Source organism: Heterodontus francisci, chromosome 8 (assembly GCF_036365525.1).
Source record: "Heterodontus francisci isolate sHetFra1 chromosome 8, sHetFra1.hap1, whole genome shotgun sequence".
In the NCBI taxonomy this organism is placed as follows: Eukaryota; Metazoa; Chordata; class Chondrichthyes; order Heterodontiformes; family Heterodontidae; genus Heterodontus; species Heterodontus francisci.
In genome coordinates, this window is record NC_090378.1 from 99,557,554 (window position 1) to 99,575,816 (window position 18,263).

The 18,263-nt window shown below is 40.7% G+C and overlaps 1 protein-coding gene across 3 annotated transcripts in view; it reads left to right on the plus strand.

Moving 5' to 3' along the window:
* The first annotated feature begins 1,952 nt into the window (after positions 1 to 1,952).
* LOC137372580 (uncharacterized protein C1orf21-like) overlaps positions 1,953 to 18,263 on the plus strand; it is a 279,366-nt gene continuing 263,055 nt past the window's right edge. Inside the window, exon 1 of one of the 3 annotated variants that reach the window (XM_068036520.1) lies at positions 1,953 to 2,137. The gene's annotated coding sequence lies outside the window, so the exon portion shown is untranslated. The remainder of the gene's footprint in view (positions 2,138 to 18,263) is intronic. The other 2 variants (XM_068036519.1, XM_068036518.1) reach the window with 2 other exon arrangements.

Genomic DNA, 18,263 nt, shown 5'->3' on the forward strand with positions numbered 1-18,263 from the left:
TCAGCACAGACTTTGTGGGCCAAAGAGCCTGTTTCAGTGCTGTATATTCTATGGGGCTTCACATAAGAACATAAGAAATAGGAGCAGAAGGAGGCCATTTGGCCCCTTGAGCCTGCTCTGCCATTCAATAGATCATGGCTGGTCTGATTGTGGCCTTAACTCCACATTTTTGCCTGTCCCCCATAACAGTGAGTTGCAGAAAATATAGCCTTGCATATATTCATTGAGATTTTAGAGTGCATTTTTGTAGCTTACTAAGGACTGGAGATCCCAGGATGAGCTCAGCATTTCCTTGACAGTATCCACTTTTTACACAAGTTACGTGAAAAACAGGAATTCTCTTGGAGACGGATGCAATGCTCAGACTGACCAATAGTGTCACTACCGAGCAGAATGATACAACAAGGTTCAAAGCTTTGTTTGAAAAGCAGATGGAGGGAAATATAGAAAGGCCATTAATTTCCAGAACTGTTACGTTTAACCCTGAATAGATTGAAATAAGTTGATGGCGATCAGATTCTTATGGGTTTAATAGTTTGTAGGGTAGCTGCAGTACTGCTATGTTGCTATTGGTGGCGATGCTGAGCTGTTACCACGTCATTTTTATCAAAAAAAAACGTAGGGGCCATCGCTCTGGTCCTTTTTTGGTGGGTTTTGATTCTTCCCACTTTCTTGATGTGTTCATAATGTTTTGATTATTTGATCAATAGCAAGCCCTCGGTGTGCATCTCTTCCATCTGAAAATAAAAAAAAAACTCAAAACACATTAAAGATACTTTTCAGACTTGAGCTGCTTCTTTCCAACTACAGGACAGTGTTTGAATCCTAATGCTTTCTACAGCTTCACAGCAACAACTTGCATTTATACAGCGCCTTTAATATAATAAAATGTCCCAAGGCGCTTCACAGGAGTGTTATAAGGCAAAACTTGGCACCAAATCTTATAAGGAGATATCTAGATAGGTGATGAATAGCTTTGTCAAATAGGTGGGTTTTAAAATGCGGGGGGTGGGGGTAGAGAGACAGAAATATTTAGGGAGGGAATGCCAGACATTGAGGCCTGGTCAGCTGAAGGCACAGGCCGCAATGGAGTGGCGAAGGAAATTGAGGATCCACAAGACGCCAGAACTGGAATCAAAATGATAAAACACTTTGACGGTCTGGCTAAACAAATAAACTTTTCTTGCAACAAAATTTCTGTTGTGTAATGTCTTGCTTCCAACACAAGTCAAAGAATCCAATATAACACATTCCACTCACCACTTTCCCAAAGTCCAAGGCCTCTAACGCCTGCTGACTTTGACAGTTGATGCAAAGCTATAATAAAAACAAGAAATGCTGGAAATACTCTGCAGGTCTGGTGGCATCTGTGGAGAGAGAAGCAGAGTTAACGTTTCAGGTCAGTAACCCTTCATCAGATGCAAAGCTGTGCTGGAATAAGCAATTGTGTTATACATTTTGTTCAAACCAGTTGGAAAATATATACTATTGTTCAGGTTTGAAGAATGAACTGCAACTGAGATTGCAATTACAAAGGCTAAACCATCTCTGAGCCACATAATTATAGCAGTGGAGGATCATAATTCCAAGGGGATTTTGCATTTGAAGGAACCTATACTGTAATTAGACCGAGTGTTTTGTCTTGGTTGGTGTTGCTCCATTTACTGGAGTCTTCAGCTTTTGCAGCCAGCAGCATCAATGAGGGGACCAATTTATGCCATTTGTCTGAAATGAGGATTGAGAAAATCTATGGTTGTTTGTGAAAATGTTTCTTGTTTTTTTTAAAAAAGCAGTTGTAGTTGAGATTTGAAGAAAAAGAGCCATGTTGATGTCGTTGCAGGGTACAGTAAGTTCTGGCTTTGTCTCTATGATTGCATGGCATTCCCCTTTGCTGTGATTGGTGTCTCTGCTGTCGGTTGCTCAGGTCTGGCGCCGGTCTCCCGCCCGCCGGGCGCTGCAACTGCGAGCCAGCCTCAGACTGCGTGAGACACAGCCCGGTACAGCTCTACAGAGAGATATATGCACACACACACACACACACACACACACACACACATAGACAGAGCGAGATCTCTGTGAAACAACACAATAACAACATTCCGTGCTACTCTTTGCAAAGGAATAAAAGCAGCGAACGGTGAGTTATTTTTTGAAAATCTTAAACTCCTTTGTCCTGTGGCTCGTTTGTCGGGAAACTGCTTTTTGCAGCCTGTGGGGTGGGTAAGGGGAGGGAGGGAGGGGGTGTTGCATTATTTTTGAGATTTCCCTCACAAATCCAATAGTGTATTTGCAACAATTAACGATCTACTTTGTCGTTTGTGTTTTTTTGAATCCCTTTATCTTCCATTCAGTGCAAGACGTATCCAACATACGAAACATGTAAAAGATCTGCAGTTGCAAAGCCCTTTCCTGCTCGAGCAAAAAGGAAAATGATGTATTTGATACAAAAATCATGGTTAATGACTTGATTTGCGTGCAGCATCGGAAGTGTGTTAAGAGATTATCAGTGATTTTATGTGCGTAAATGCACAGGTCAGAACATTTCCACACTGTGTTTATGTGGGAGAATATGATTCTTTCCAGAGCTTATGACGAGTGGTTTCCTGTGGGGCTGTCCTTAACAGGCCTCTGGGAGTCGTCTGCCTTGTAGTTGGATGAGATTCCTGGTATAATGAGCTCAAAATCAGAAAACCCGTAGGTCCTTGGTCCTTCCAAGCTACAGTAAAGATAGAGGTTCACAGAACTCCACTTAATGTTTAGTTCATTAGTGTAATTGGGGAGGGAAAAAAATAAACTGGTAAGTGTACGCGTGAAAATTCATAAATTGTGGATTATTTCTGTTTCACATTTTTCAGATTTCCACTAATTTGTGTGTCATAATACTAAAAGGTTCAGTCTTTACTACAGATTACTGCAGGAATGGCTTGAGTGATGGGTTCTACCAGTTACAGCTGAATGTGTATTTGGACGTGTGGTGTACACAGGTCTCCATGGAGAACTAGCAAATTTAATTTCTGTCTGAGTGAAGGGAACCAACTTAAGCTTAATGCCCCTAATATGAGTGGGCTGTGCAAGTCTTGCTTGTAACAAATTCTAGGTAAGTTTATGACACATCACTATACACCCGTGTGTGTGGGTAAATATAACTTCAGTATTGCGTCAGATGTGTCTGCTGGTTTATTCATAATGTTTAAAGTTATACTACTTGCTGTATAGTACATGTTCAATATTGAAACTCACTGAGTGGATTGTGCTCCTGATCTATAATTGTTTGCTGATGGGAAACATTCTGATCTGGGAAAACTACCCTGAGTTTCAGAAAGCATATCATTGCCAAGTTCTGCTTTTTGTTATTTAGTTACTATTTATGACAATCCCCTTAAATATATAGAGGTCATTACATTTGTAGCAGTTGAACAAAAGCTATTTTGTTGCTTCTGTGCAGTATCATTCTCCATTTGTTCTCTATCCATAATTGAAGATGTATTCATCATACGATTTATGTTTGTGGTGTAATTTGCGAAGTGGTTTGTGGTCTCTGCCCGAATCTCCTTGTAGAATTGTTGAGGAAATTTTTGAAAGCGTCCCCACAAGACAAGTTTTCTTTTGTTTTGGGGGAGGGTAACAGTCTTCGCAAATTTGAGATTCCACTTAATGTCATTTTTTTTGTGCTGTGCAAGTTGGAGAAGTGCCTTCATTGCAGAGTTCAAAGGAGCAGAAGTGTTTGGCAAAGCTTTCTTTGTTGACTATCTTATATAGGATTGTAGATGGGTCAGAACACATTGGAGTCACTGGTGTGTGACATCAAGAGAAAGATGATGCCTGGCTCTTATCCTTGCCTACGCAATGGTCCAGATTTTGCTGCCAAAATAATAAGTTCAATGGCATTCGCCGGCATTAATGCATAAATTGACCAGCATTTAAATCTAACTCGCCCAATTTCCATCTCTGTCGTTCCATCATTTCTCAATTCATGAATCTCATTGGTTGAGGAGATGGACTGTTGGTCCCATTGTTCATCAAGGTCCCAGATGCCCCATTGCCCTCGTGCTGTTATCAGCTCACACATTAACCAATTTGTAGGGCTGAAAGGTGAAGGAAAGAGTCTAAGGGACCACAATGTGAGATGTCCCACTCCAGCAAAATCTGGACCATTGAGTTTCTTAAACACTTTCCTGTGAATCCTGTTTCTCAGTCTAAGAAGCTTCAATCTGGCCACCATTTTTATTGCCAAAAAATTATTGTCATCCACTGGCTTTTAGAAACCTGCAGCAACTTGTGTTAAGACTCCTGATGTGGTATGCCACATTTCATATTCATTTTGAAGTCAATATTTAAGCAGTTTATTCTAGGCAAAATTATTAACTCTTGGGGCTAAGATTAATAATTTTTATTTATTTTATTTATTTTTATTTAGAGATACAGCACTGAAACAGGCCCACCGAGCCTGTGCCGACCAAGAACCACCCATTTATACTAACCCTACAGTAATCCCATATTCCCTACCACCTACCTACACTAGGGGCAATTTACAATGGCCAATTTACCTATCACCTGCAAGTCTTTGGCGGGGGGAGGAAACCGGAGCACCTGGTGAAAACCCACGCGGTCATAGGGAGAACTTGCAAACTTTGCACAGGCAGTACCCAGAATTGAACCCAGGTCCCTGGAGCTGTGAGGCTGCGGTGCTAAGCACTGCGCCGCTAAGCACTGCGCCACTGTGCCGCCCATTTAATTTATGTTTTTAAATTCTGCTTTTAAAATCTTTAACGTTGCTCAGGTGACCAACCTTAACCTTTGATTCCTGTTGTAGAAATTGCTAACATTGAACTCTCAAGAACATTTTTAAAATGTGGGTGGAATGTAAGGAGCTGATCGTTTCTGAGACAGGCCAGAAATTCTGGATTCGTACCAATGTGGCGACTGACATAGTGGTTGCATATTTCTTTTCTGAACATTTCTCCCTCGTTCCTCATTCAGCATTTGGCCTATCTAATTGGAGAGTTGCCTACCCATTTTTGTTTTGTTACTCTGTCCCCAACCTTGAATTCCCTCCCTGCTCACATTCTGCTTTTTCTATGCTCCATGAAGTCTACAATTGAAATTTAAGAGTTTGTAGTTGTTGCTGGAGAAACAAACATAATAAATTATAGACATTACAGCACAGAAAGAGGCCATTTGACCCATTGTGCCTGTGCTGGTCCTTTGAAAGAGCAGTCATACTTCGACCTACACCTCGGCTTTTTGTTCATAACCCTGTAAATTCCTCATCCTCAAGTACCTGCCCAACTCCCTTTTAAAATTCTTATCAGAATCCACCACCTTTTCTGGTAAAGGGTTTCAGATCCAGATAGGACAAAAAAAACCATGGAAATAGATTAAGTGAGCCAGGTAACCTGTTTCAGTGTGTCTTAAGTAATCGAGGTGCCTTTCACCCTTTCTCGTTCATGCAGTACCTCTTGTGGTCTGTATCTGTCTCAAAGTCTTGTAGTATTCCTTACCACAGAATTGGAAAGGAAACCAGCAGAGCTTTTGTTGCTTTTTGATTTCCTCCTGTAGTTTTCTTCTATCCTCTCTTTTCCTTTGAAGTGCAGCTGCTGGCAGAGAAGATGGTTAGAAGACTTGCTCTGATGCAGCTCTAGTACTGGCTGTTGGGAGGTCTGTGAGAGTGGCGTGGGCAACATTTGGTGTTGCATATTTTCTCACTTCCACAGGGAAAGGGTCTGGCCTTCACTGAGCACTTCCCACAACCCTGACGTTGAGAAACTGAGTTACAACACAACATGTGAAGAGTTGCCAGGTGCCTGGGCCTATTGCTCCGTGGCCATTATGTAATGATGCTGCATTTTGTTGTGGCAGTCTGTGAGGGGAGGAGCTGATGTATACATTGAAGAAGTGAGCATGTGGCTACATGACTGTGCTAACCTCAGTGCAATAAGTCTCATCCCACTCAAATGAGAAATGATACACAACCTGCTGTTACCTCACCACAATGCAGATTTGAAAAAAAGACATAGTAGAATAACAAAATTGATGCATTTGTTTCATGTGTTAGTGTTTCTTTTTGGTTATCTTCCGTTTTAAGTTCACTGCCTTGTTATACACTGGTTTACTCTGGTCTTTATCACTGTTTTTTCTTGTTACTGTTACTGTCACAGGTCTATTATCTGTTACAATATATTTTGCCCATTGTCATTTGAGGATTGTGATATTTTTATATACAAGATGGCAGCAGAGTTGGAAGAGAGATTTCAGAAAATCACTTCACAAATCCACCCCATGACCACAGCCTGCAACTTGGAACATAGGAATAGGAATCAGCCATTCAGCCCCTCAAGCCTGTTCTGCTATTAAATTGGATCATGGTTGATCTGTATCTTAACTACATTTTCCTGTCATGGATCCATAACTCTTAATACCCTTGTCGAACAAAAAACTATCAATCTTAGCTTTAAAATTTGCAATTGAATCCCAGCCTCAACAACTTTTTGGATGGAAGAACTTCAGACTTCTACTACCCTTTGTGTGTGCAAGTGTTTCCTGACATCACCCCTGAACTGTGTAGCTCTAATTTTAAGGTTGTACCTCCTTGTTCAAGACTACTCGACAAAGAAAATAATTTCTCTATCCTGTCACATCTTTTAATCATCTCAAACAGCTCCAATTAGATCACCTGTTAATCTTCTATATTAAAGGGGATACAAGCCTAGTCTATGCAACCGGTTCTCATAATTTAAACCTTTTAGCCCCAGTATCATTCTGGTGAATCTACACTGCACCGCCTGCAAGGCTAATATATTCTTCCTGAGGTCCGGTGCCCGGAATGATGTGTTTCAGATGCGGTCAAGCCAGAGCTTTATCGAACTGTAGTATAACTCCCATCCCTTTGTATTCCAGCCCCCTTGAGATAAAGGCTAACAGCCTACTGGTTTTTTTGATTTTTTTTGTACCCGTTGACCAGTTTTTAGTGATTCCTGTGCATCGACCCCTAATACACTCTGTTGCACCACGGTTCATAGTTTGTCACCATTTAGAAAATTCTCTGATCTGTCTTTCTTAGGATGACCTCACACTTCCCCATGCTGAACTCCATCTGCCCCAGTTTTGCCCATTTACTAAAGAAAGACAGACTTGCATTTATATAACCTCTTTCACAACCTCAGGACTTTCAAAAGTGTTTTACAGCCAGTGATGTACTTTTGAAGTGTAGTCACTGTTCACAGGCAAGTACTTATGTTCCTTTACATGACTTACTGTGCCTTCTAACTTAGATAAAAGAAGTTTGACAACACTAAGCCATTGATAATTATAATGAAAATCTTAAGCCCCAATACAGATTCCCTGGGAGACGCTACTAGTCACATTCCGCCAATTGGAGTGTATACTCATTATCCCTACTCTCTCTCTCCTGCTTCCTAACCAGTTCCCTATCCATGCGAATAGGTTGCCTCTATTTCCACACATTTCCATTTTTGCTAACAGTCCCTTGTGCAGAATCTTACTGAATGCCTTCTGGATGTTCATATAAATAACATCCATAGACAGACTCATCTTGGAGACCTCCTCAAAAAATACAACTTGGTTAGTGAGATATCACTTCCCCATTCAAGTTGGGGGAGTAATCAAGAATGTAGTAGTGGTAGGGGACAGTATAGTTGGGGGACAGGTATTGTTCTCTGCTGCCGAGAGCGTAAGTCCCAAAGGCTGTGTAGCCTACCCGATACTAGGGTTAAGGACATCTCCTTGGGACTGGAGAGTGGAAGGAGAAAGCTCCACTTGTCATGGTCCACATAAGCACCAATGACATAGGCCAGACTAAGAAAGAGGTTCTGCTGAGGGAGTACGAGCAGCTAGGGGCTAAATTCAAAAGCAGAATTACAAACTATAATCTCTGGTTTACTACCTGAGCCATGAGCAAATTGGCAGAGGGTCAGTAACATCAGAGAGTTGAATGTGTGGCTTAAAGATTGGTGTGGGAGAAATGGGTTTCAATTCATGGGGCACTGGGGAAAGAGGGAACTGTTGCGTTGGGGTGGGCTTCACCTGAACAGTGTTAGGATCAGTGTCCTGGCGAATCGAATAACCAGAGCTGTAGATAGGGCTTTAAACTAAATAGTAGGGGTGGGGAAAAGGTTTCAACTGAGAGGGAATTTAGAAAGTTAAAGAGAAAGGACAGGTAATAATACAGGGTAGTGATATGGGTAATGATCAGAGTGTGACAGCAAGGTACAGAACATACAAACCCAAGAGTGCACCAGCAAATAGGGTCAGAGTAGTGAAAAATGTAAAAGGACAAAATTAAATGCTCTTTATCTGAATGCGCACAGCATTTGTAACAAGAGATATGAATTGATGGCACAAATACAAATAAATGGGTATGATCTGATGCATTACAGAGACATGGTTTTCGGATGCCCAAGGCTGGGAACTGAATTTTCAGGGGTACCCGACATTGGGAAGGATAGGCAGAAAGGAAGAGGAGGTGGGGAAGCTCTTTTAATAAAGGATGAGATCAGTACAATAGTGAGAATTGATCTGGCTTGGAAGATCAAGGTGTAGAATCGGTTTTGTGTAGCGATAAACAACCATGGAAAGAAGTTACTGTTGGGAGTAGACTATAGCGCCCCCCTGCCACCCCACATGCCCCACCCCCCCCCCACCCCACACACCCCACCCCCCACCCCCTATGATCAAGGTGGGAGGAGTGCACTGTTAATCCAGTCCCACTTCTCCACAGGTCAAAACGTATCAATAAATTTTCGCACATAGCGAAACAGCCGGTTATATACTCTATTTGTCCCCAGAATAAATCACATCAACGAGGTTTCTTTAATAAGCAACCAAATTATCCGTTTATTATAAAACTAAGTCTTAAATAATAATGAAATAAATATATACGCGAATCAAAATATTAAAGCCCTGTGTTCTTATCTTACATGCATCCAAAAACAGGTTAACTGGAAAAAAGGGATTTTTTGTTTACAGCTGTTTCAAAGGAATAAGAAAAAAACTTACACTGAAGTGAAGAGTTGGAAGTTCTTTGGTTTGGCGAGGTGTTCCAAAGTTGAATAGTTGGATGCCACTCAGAGTCTTTCCAGGCGAGGTTGATAAACAGTCTGTTTTGGGTAGGTGTTCAAATAAAGTCCAAATGCAGAAACTTCACATAGATCTTCCATCAGGTGTGCAGTAACAGGTGTTAATTCTTACACATTTGATTCAAATCTTTTAAAGATACAAGGTGTCTGCAAACATTCAGGATTTCTTAAAACACGGGAGGCAACAGTACAGCTTGATGCAGGGATTTTTCAGAGACAGGAGGAAATAGGAATCTGCCTCAATTGAAGTTCAGAGTTTCTTCTCAAGTGATGCAGGATTCCTTTTCAGAGAGAAATGTGGGCAGGTTTTCTCCTCTCCAGGCAGTAATAACAACTGACTGCTTCAACAGTTCAAATTAAAACAAAATTTTTCCAGAAATAAGTCATTTGGCCACCATAAATCACTCCTTTGTCACTTGTAAACATCAGAAAACAATCCCTCTGTTGGGTTCTTTGTAAACAGGTATGTGAATATTACGAATTAGGAGCAGAAGTAGGCCATTCGGCCCCTCGAGCCTGCTCTGCCATTCAATAAGATCATGGCTGATCTGTTTGTGTCTCGCATTTCACACTCCCATCTATCACCGATAACCTTTGATGTCCTTGCCTAACAAGAATGTATCTACCTCCGCCTTAAAAATATTCAATGTCCCCACCTCCACCACCACCTAAGGCACAGAGTTCCAAAGTTACACAACCCTCAGAGAAAAAAAAATCTCCTCATCTCTGTCCTAATAGGGTGACCCCTAGTTTTAAAACAGTGCCACTCGTTCTGGACTCGACCATAAGAGGAAACATCCTTTCCATATCCACCTTGTCAAGACCGTTCAGGATCTTATATACTTCAATCAAGGGTCCCTTCACTCTTCTAAGCGCCAGTGAAAATAAGCCCAGTCTGTCCAACCTTTGCTTATAAGACAACCCGCTCATTCCAGGTATCAATCTAGTAAACCTCTGAACCGCCTCCAACGCATTTACATCCTTAAATAAGGAGACCAAACCTGCACACAGTTTTTGAGATGTAGTCTCACTAATTCCCTGTATAACTGAAGCATAACATCCTTACTTTTATTTTCAGTTCCTCTCGTAATAAAGCATAGCATTCCATTAGCCTTCTTTATGACTTGCTTACCTGCTTACTAACTTTTCGTGACTCATGCACTACAGCTAGATCTCTCTGCACCTTGGAATTCTGCAGTCATTCTCTGTTTAAGTAATACACTGCTTTTTTAATTCTTCCTGCCAAAGTGAACAACTTCACGTTTTCCCACATTATACTCCATCTGCCAGATTTTTGTCCAGTCACTCAACTATATCGGTCTGCAAGCTCCTTATGTCCTCTTCACGACATACATTCCTACCTATCTTTGTGTCATCTGCAAATTTAGGTATCAAGCCATTGCTCCCCTCATCTAAGTCTGATATAAATTGTAAAAAGTTGAGGCCCCAGCACAGACCCCTGCAGGACTCCACTCGGCACATCCTGCCAATCAGAAAAGGACCCATTTATGCTCGCCAGCCAATCTTCTATCCATGCTAATATGTTACCCCCTACAACATGAGCTCCTACTTTGTGCAATAACCTTTTATGTGGCAAATTGTCAGATGCCTTCTGGAAATGCAATTGCAGTATGCCAACGGGTTCCCCTTTGTCCACAGTGCATGTTACTCCTTCAAAGAACTCCAATAAATTGGTTAAACATGATTTCCCTTTCACAGAACCATACTGACTATTCTTGATTAGCTTTTTAATGCCCAGCTATAGCCTCCTTAATGATCAATTCTAACACCTTCCCTCTGACAGATGTCAAGCTAACTGGCCTATAGTTACCTGTTTTCTGTCCCCCCCCCCCCCCCCCCCCCCCCCCTTGAATAGAGGGGTTATATTTGCTACTTTCCAGTCTGATGGAACCTTTCCAGAAACTAGCGAATTTTGAAAAGTTAACACTTATGCATCCACTACCTCATTAGCCACCTCTTTTAAGACCCTAGGATGAAATCCATCAGGACCCGGGGATCTGTCAGTCCACAGCTCCATCAATTTTCTCAGTACTGTTTCCCTGGTAATTGTAATTTCACCAAGTTCCTCTTTTCCTTCCACCTCCTGATTTACAGCTATTATTGGAATGTTTTTTATATCCTCTATAGTGAAGACAAAAGCAAAATATCTGTTAATTTCATCCAGCATTTCCTTATTATCTACTATTAACTCCCCATTCTCACTCTCCAGAGGGTTAACACTCCCTTTTCTTACTCTTTTCCTTTTTAAATACCTGGAGAAATTCTTGCTTTCTGTTTTTACATTTCTAGCTAGCTTCCTCTCATACTCTAATTTCTTTCTCCTGATTAATCTTTTGCTGCTCTTTATATTCTGACCAATCATCTGACCTGCCGCTCATCTTTGTGCAATTGTATGCTTTTTCCTTAAGTTTGATGCTTTCCTTAACTTCTTTAGTTGACCACGGATGGTGGGTGCTTCCCTTAGAATTGTTCTTTATAGTAGGAATATACTTATTCTGAAATATCCCCTGAATGCGTACCACTGCTTCTCTATTGATTTATCTCCTAGCCTAGTAAACCAGTTCACTTCAGCTAGCTCAGCTTTTATTCATACATAGTTGCCCTTATTTAAGTTTAAAATACTAGTCTTAGACCCATGCTTCTCTCTTTCAAACTGGATGCAAAATTCAATCATATTGTGGTCGCCTTTACTCTGAGGTCATTAATTAATCCCGTCACATTACACAATACCAAGCCTAATATAATCTCTCCGGTTGGTTCCAGAACATGCTGGTGTTTTCCGGTAACTGTTTACATTCCACTCTCAGGTCAAACTCAGTCCCAAAACTTTTTATTTCTTTAAAAAAACACAAGGTTCAGCCATCTCCAGATGATTCAATGTCAATGAATTCCATTTCAGTTTTATAAATATAGAATCCAAAGTTTTAATACAAAAAAAATGGAAATGCTTGTAACAATATAGAATGGACAAATCATATTGGCAAAGGTAGCCTTGAGGATGAGTTCATAGTGTATTCGGGACAGTATCTTATAACAATGATTTGTGGAACCAATCAGGGAAGAGGCTATTTTAGATCGGGTAGTATGTAATGTGACAGGATTAATTAATAATCTCATAGTAAAGGATCCTATAGGGAAGAATGATCATAACACAGTAGAATTTTTCATTCAATTGTAGAGTGAGAAACTTGGGTCTGAAACTAGTGTCTTAAACTTATATAAAGGCAATTACAAAGGTATTCAGACAGTTGGCTAAGGTGGACTGTGAAAATAGATTAAAAGTTAAGAAGGTAGATAAGCAGGCATTTAAGGAAGTAAGGGGTGTATGGAGTGGAGACTTCACCTGACTGAGACATGGTCAGAGTGTGAAGATGGGAATTACGTTAAAATTACGTTCATGTGGTAAGTACTGTAAGTTTTTCTCAAGTTCAATTTAGATTAAAAGTTGGCCGTTGACATAGAACTTTCAAACTTCAATTTAATTAAATTGCTTTGTTAAATAGATAGCTGCCTGGCAGTGGCAGTTACCTGTCAATCAACTGAAAGTAGTTGGTTCAATAGGTGTTAATTACTGTAGCAGGAAGCTTAGCTAGCTGGTGATTCATCAGAGGCTCTATCAAAGCAGTCATGTTTTCAAATTGCACTGAGTAAGGGTTGTACAGAGTGGAGACGTTGCCTGAGTGAGACATAGTCAGAATGTAAAGGTAGGATTTGTTTCACGTGGGAATTCAATGTGGAGGAATTGACATGTGACGTTCCAGCAAAGAAGGTAAGTGGTTGGTGAACATTTTATCTTTTTCTTTTATCTAAACTAAGGAATTTTAATCGGGGTTAGTATAACATTAATTGGAATAAGAAGAGTAAGAACCCACTGAGACTCAGGTAATTTATTAGTAAGGTTTTTTTTATTCGTAGTAAGGTTCACCAGCAGTAGTAAAGCTAAGTAGTAGTGGGGTTTATTAATTTTTAAAAATTAATTAACTAACACATACTAAGGATGGTAGGGCCGGTGATGTGTTGTGGCTGCAGTGTGTGGGAGCTGGTGGACACCAGTGTGATCCACGGCAAGCGTGTCTCCACTAAGTGTCTGCTGCTCGAGCAGCTTTGGTTCAGAGTCAATGAACTAGAGGCCGAGCTACAGACACTGCGATGCATCAGGAAGGGAGAAAGTTACCTGGACATTTTGTTCCAGAAGGCAGCCACACCCCTTAAGATAGGGTCTTCTGATTTGGTCAGGGAGAGGAGGGTGTGACTGCGAGTGAGGCAGGTATGGGGATTGAGAAGGCAGAAGTGGACGAACCTCAGTCCTTGCAATTGTCCAATAAGGTTTGAGGTTCTTTCAGCTTGTCTTGATAAGAGCGAGGACTGCTGGATGGATGAGCAAAAGGACCATGGCACTATGGTACAGGAAGCCATTCAAGCAGGGGGGAGTAAATAGGAATGTAATGGTAGTAGGGGACAGTATAGTCAGGGGATAGACACAGTTCTCTGCAGCCAAAAGCGAGAGTCCAGAAGGTTGTGTTACCAGTCCAGTGCTAGGGTTTGGCACATCTGCTCAGGGCTGGAGAGGAATTTGCAGTGGGAAAGGGAGGAAATAGTTTTTGTGGTTCACCTGGGTAACCAGCGACATAAATAGGGCTAGGAAAGAGGTTCTGTGTGGGGAGCATGAACAGCGAGGGGCTAAATTAAAAAGTAGAACCTTAAAGGTAATAATCTCTGGGTTATTACCTGAGCCACGAGCAAATTGGTGCAGGGTAAATAAGATTAGAGAGTTTAATACCTGGCTCACAGTTTGGTGTGGAAGAAGTGGGTTTCAACTCATGGGGCAGTGGCACCTGTACTGGTGTAAGTGAAGCTGTACTGTTGTGTAGGTCTTCACCTGAACCATGCTGGGACCAGTGTTCTGGTGAGTCATATAACTAGGGCAGTGGAGAGGGCTTTAAATTAAATAATGGGGGCGAGGGATCAAGTGAGGGAATATGTGATAATTTAGAGAGAGAGGAGAAGGCAAGAGAGCAAGAAAGCAGTAAGGGCAATGATAATCAGTGTGGCAGGAAGGGACAGAGCTTACCAACTTAAAAGTGTGCAGGCTAGAGGTTGTGAACTAACGGCGGGGAGGGGGTGTGGGGGTGGTGTGGTTTGGGGGGAGGGTTCGGGTGAGGGGAGATTTAGAAATCCAAAGAGAAAGGTTGACGCACCGGAACTGTGTAGCCTTGTGGGTAAAGACAAGCAGAATGGGACAGAGAGTTTAACAGAAATTTTACATCAGCGAATAAAGTCATTGCAGGGAATAGGTGTAAAAAAAAAAGTGAAATTACAGGTTCTTTATCTGAATGCGTGAAACATCTGGAATAAGATAGATGAACTAGTGACACAAAGAAAGGTAAATAATTTAGATCTAATTGCCATTACAGAGACATGGATACATGGTGATCAAGGTTGGGAAATAAATATTCCAGGGTGCACAATATTTCAGAAAGACAGACAATGGCAAAGGAGAAGGGATAGCCCTGATAATAAAGGATGACATAAGGACATTAGTGAGAAAGGATCTGGCCTCAGAAGATCATGAAGTACAGTCAGTATGGGTGGAAATTAGGAAACATTGGTGGAAGTAGTTTATTGGCCCCCAACAGTGGTTATACCATTGGACAGAACATTAAACAAGAAATTATTGGAGCTCGTAACAAAGGCAATGTAATAATTGTGGGGGACTTGAATATTTGTATAGACTGGGACAATGAAATTGGCAAGAGTGGACTAGAAGATGAGTTTGTAGAATGTTTTTGGGACAGTTTCTTGGAGCAATACATTGTGAACCGACTAGGGATAAAGCTATCTTAGATCTAGTATTGTGTAATGAGGCAGGTTTAATTAGTAATGTCATAGTAAAAGATTCACTGGGAAATAGTGATCGCAATACCATTGAATTCCATGTTAAGTTTGAAAGTGACATGCTCCAGTCATATGCAAGAATCAAACTTAAACAAAGCCAATGACAATATGAGGGGAGAACTGGCTAAGGTAAATTGGGTAACTAGGCTAAAAGGTATGGTGGTAAATGAACAGTGGAGAACCTTTAAGGAAACAATTCAAAATGTTCAACAAAAATATACTCCATTGAAAAACAAAATTCAGCAAGAAAGACCCATCTGTGGCTTACTCAGGAAGTTAGGGATAGTATTAGATTAAAAGAAGAGGCTTATAATGTTGAAAAAAAAAAGTAACAAGTCTGAGGATTGGGTGTGTTTTAGAAACAAGGAAAGGGCCACCAAAATGTTGATAAAAAGGAAAAATAGAATATGAGCATAAACTAGCCAGTAATATAAAAGCTCTTACAATCTGTTTTTATAAGTATAAAAAAGGAAGAGAGTAGCTAAAGTAAATATTGGTCCCTTAGAAGCAGAGACAGGAGGAATTATCATGGGAAATGAGGAAATGGCAAAAGCATTGAACACATATTTTGTGTCTGTCTTCACAGTAGAGAACACAAGTTTCATACCAGAAATAGATGGTAGCCTTGGGTCGAAAAAGGGTAAGGAAATTAAGGAACTTAATATCAGCAACGAAAAAGTATTTGAGAAACTTAAGGGACTAAAATCTGACAAATCCCTGGGACCGAATGGCCTACACCCTAGGGTTCTAAAAGAGAGAGCTGCAGAGATATTGGATGCGCTAGCTATGATGTTCCAAAGTACCTTAAATTGGGGAACGGTCCCATCACATTGGAAGGTGGCAAATGTTACATCGCTTTTCAAGAAAAAGAAGAGAAAGAAAACAGTGAACTACAGGTCAGTTAGCCTAACGTCAGCCATTGGGAAAATGCTGGAATCTATTATTAAGGAAGTCTTAACAATGCACTGAGAAAAGCACAGTACGATTAGAACAAGTCAACATGGTCTTACTAAAGGGAAATCCTGTTTGACAAATTTAGTTTTTTTGAGGATGCAACTAGTAGGGTAGATAAAGGGGAACCAGTAGATGTAGTATATCTGGATTTCCAAAAGGCATTCGATGAGGTGCCACACAAAAGGTTAATAGGCAAGATAAGGGCTCATGGAGTTTGGGGTAATATATTAGCATAGATAGAGGATTAGCTAATGGACAGGAAGTAAAGAGTGGGCATAAATGGGGCTTTTTCAAGTTGGCAGGCAGTGAATAGTGGAGTGCCGCAAGGATCAGTGCAGGGGCCTCGGCTATTTACAATCCATATTAATGACCTTGCTGAACAGCCAAAGAGTAATGTATCTAAGTTAGCTGATGATACAAAGATGGGAGGAAAGGTAAGATGTGGGGAGGACATAGAGAGGCTGCAAAGAGATATGGACAACAAGATGGCAAATTGAGTATAATGTAGAGACATGTGAAGTTATTCACTTTGGTCATAAGAATAGCAAAGCAGAATACTTTTTTAAAGGCATGAAACTTGTAATTGTTGATGTTCAAAGAGAATAGGGTGTGCTTGCACAAGGAAGACAGAAAGTTAACATGCAGTTACAGCAAGCAATTAGGAAGGCAAATGGCATGTTGGCCTTTATTGCAAGGGGATTGGAGTACAGGAATAAGAAAGTATTGCGACAATTGTACAGGGTTTTGGTGACGCAACATCTGGAATACTGTGTGCAGTTTTGGTCTCCACATTTAAGAAAAGATGTATTTTTATTGGAGGTGGTACAGCAAAAGTTCAATAGATTAGTCCCTGGGATGAGGGGATTGTCCTGTGATGAGAGGCTGAGTAAATTGGGCCTATACACTCTGGAGTTTAGAAGAATGAGAGGCTGGATAGGGTGGATGCTGAGACCGTTCTGCTGGTCGAGGAATCTAAAACACGGGGGCACAGTCTCGGGATAAGGGGCAATCATTTAGGACTGAGATAAAGAGAAATTACATCACTCAAAGAGTTGTGAATCTTTGGACTTCTTTACCTCAGAGGTTGAATACATTTATGGCAGGGATAGACAGAGTTTTGGTCTCTCGGAATCAAGGGATATGGCAAGCAGGCGTGAAAGTGTAGTTGAGGCTGATCAGCCATGATTGTATTGAATGGGGGAGCAGGCACGATGGGCCATATGGTCGACTCCTGCTCCTGTTTCTTGAGATATTTAATAATTTTCAACAAAGATGTATTCCATTGAGAGACTCTATGTGAAGGATTAACCATCCAAGACCTTAAGTTAAGGATGATATCAAATTGAAAGAAAAGGCATACAATATTGCGAATATTAGTGGTAGGCCAAAAGATTGGGAAAATTTTAGAAAGCAGCAAAGGATGACTTAAAAAAAAGAGAATATAGATTGAGAGTAAATTAGCAAGAAATATAAAAACAGACAGTAAGAGCTTCTATTAGCATATTTAAAAAAAGGAAGAAAGCAGTTTAAAAAGAAAACTTTGGTCCCTTTAGAGCAGTGGTTCGCAAACTTTTTAATCTGCGAACCACTTATGTGTGGAGAAAGACTCCACAGACCACCTACCGGTTCTACCCCACCTGCTTTCGCTTGCTACTGCAAAAAACTCATCAGAATTAATGGGAACTTTTGGAAACTATAAATATTTTTCTGCTTTTTTGCTACTAAATGTAATTTATGTGCATTACTTTTTAAAAATTAAAATATTAATTCATGCCAGAAATGAAAGTACAGATAATTTCATATTATAAACATTCATACTACAAGTGAATACGTTTTTTTGAAACATTCTAATTTGTGTTATAAAATCATCTCAATCTTCTGAAAAACTAATACTTAGGTCTATATTCATCAAACAAAATCAACAGTAACATAACAATAACAGTAAATCTTACTTATATGACTGCATTGTTGTTGCTCATGCTTCTGACGACTCGTGTCGTGCACGCAGGAGCTGGTCTAGTTGTGTGACATCACACGAGTGGTGGGGATGAGGGTTGTGGCACGACCACTCATTTGGCCTCTGCCGTGGTGTTGCACTTCAGTGACTTGCATCTTAGACCAGCCCGTGGACGAGGACCCTTGCAGACCACGCTTTGAGAACCGCTGTCTTAGAGGATGAGGCTAGAGAATTGATAATGGGAAACAAGGAAATCGCAGAAATTTGAACAAATATTTTGTATCTGGCTTCTACCGTGAAGACACTAAAAGCACCCCAATAATAGTAGAAAATCGGGGCAA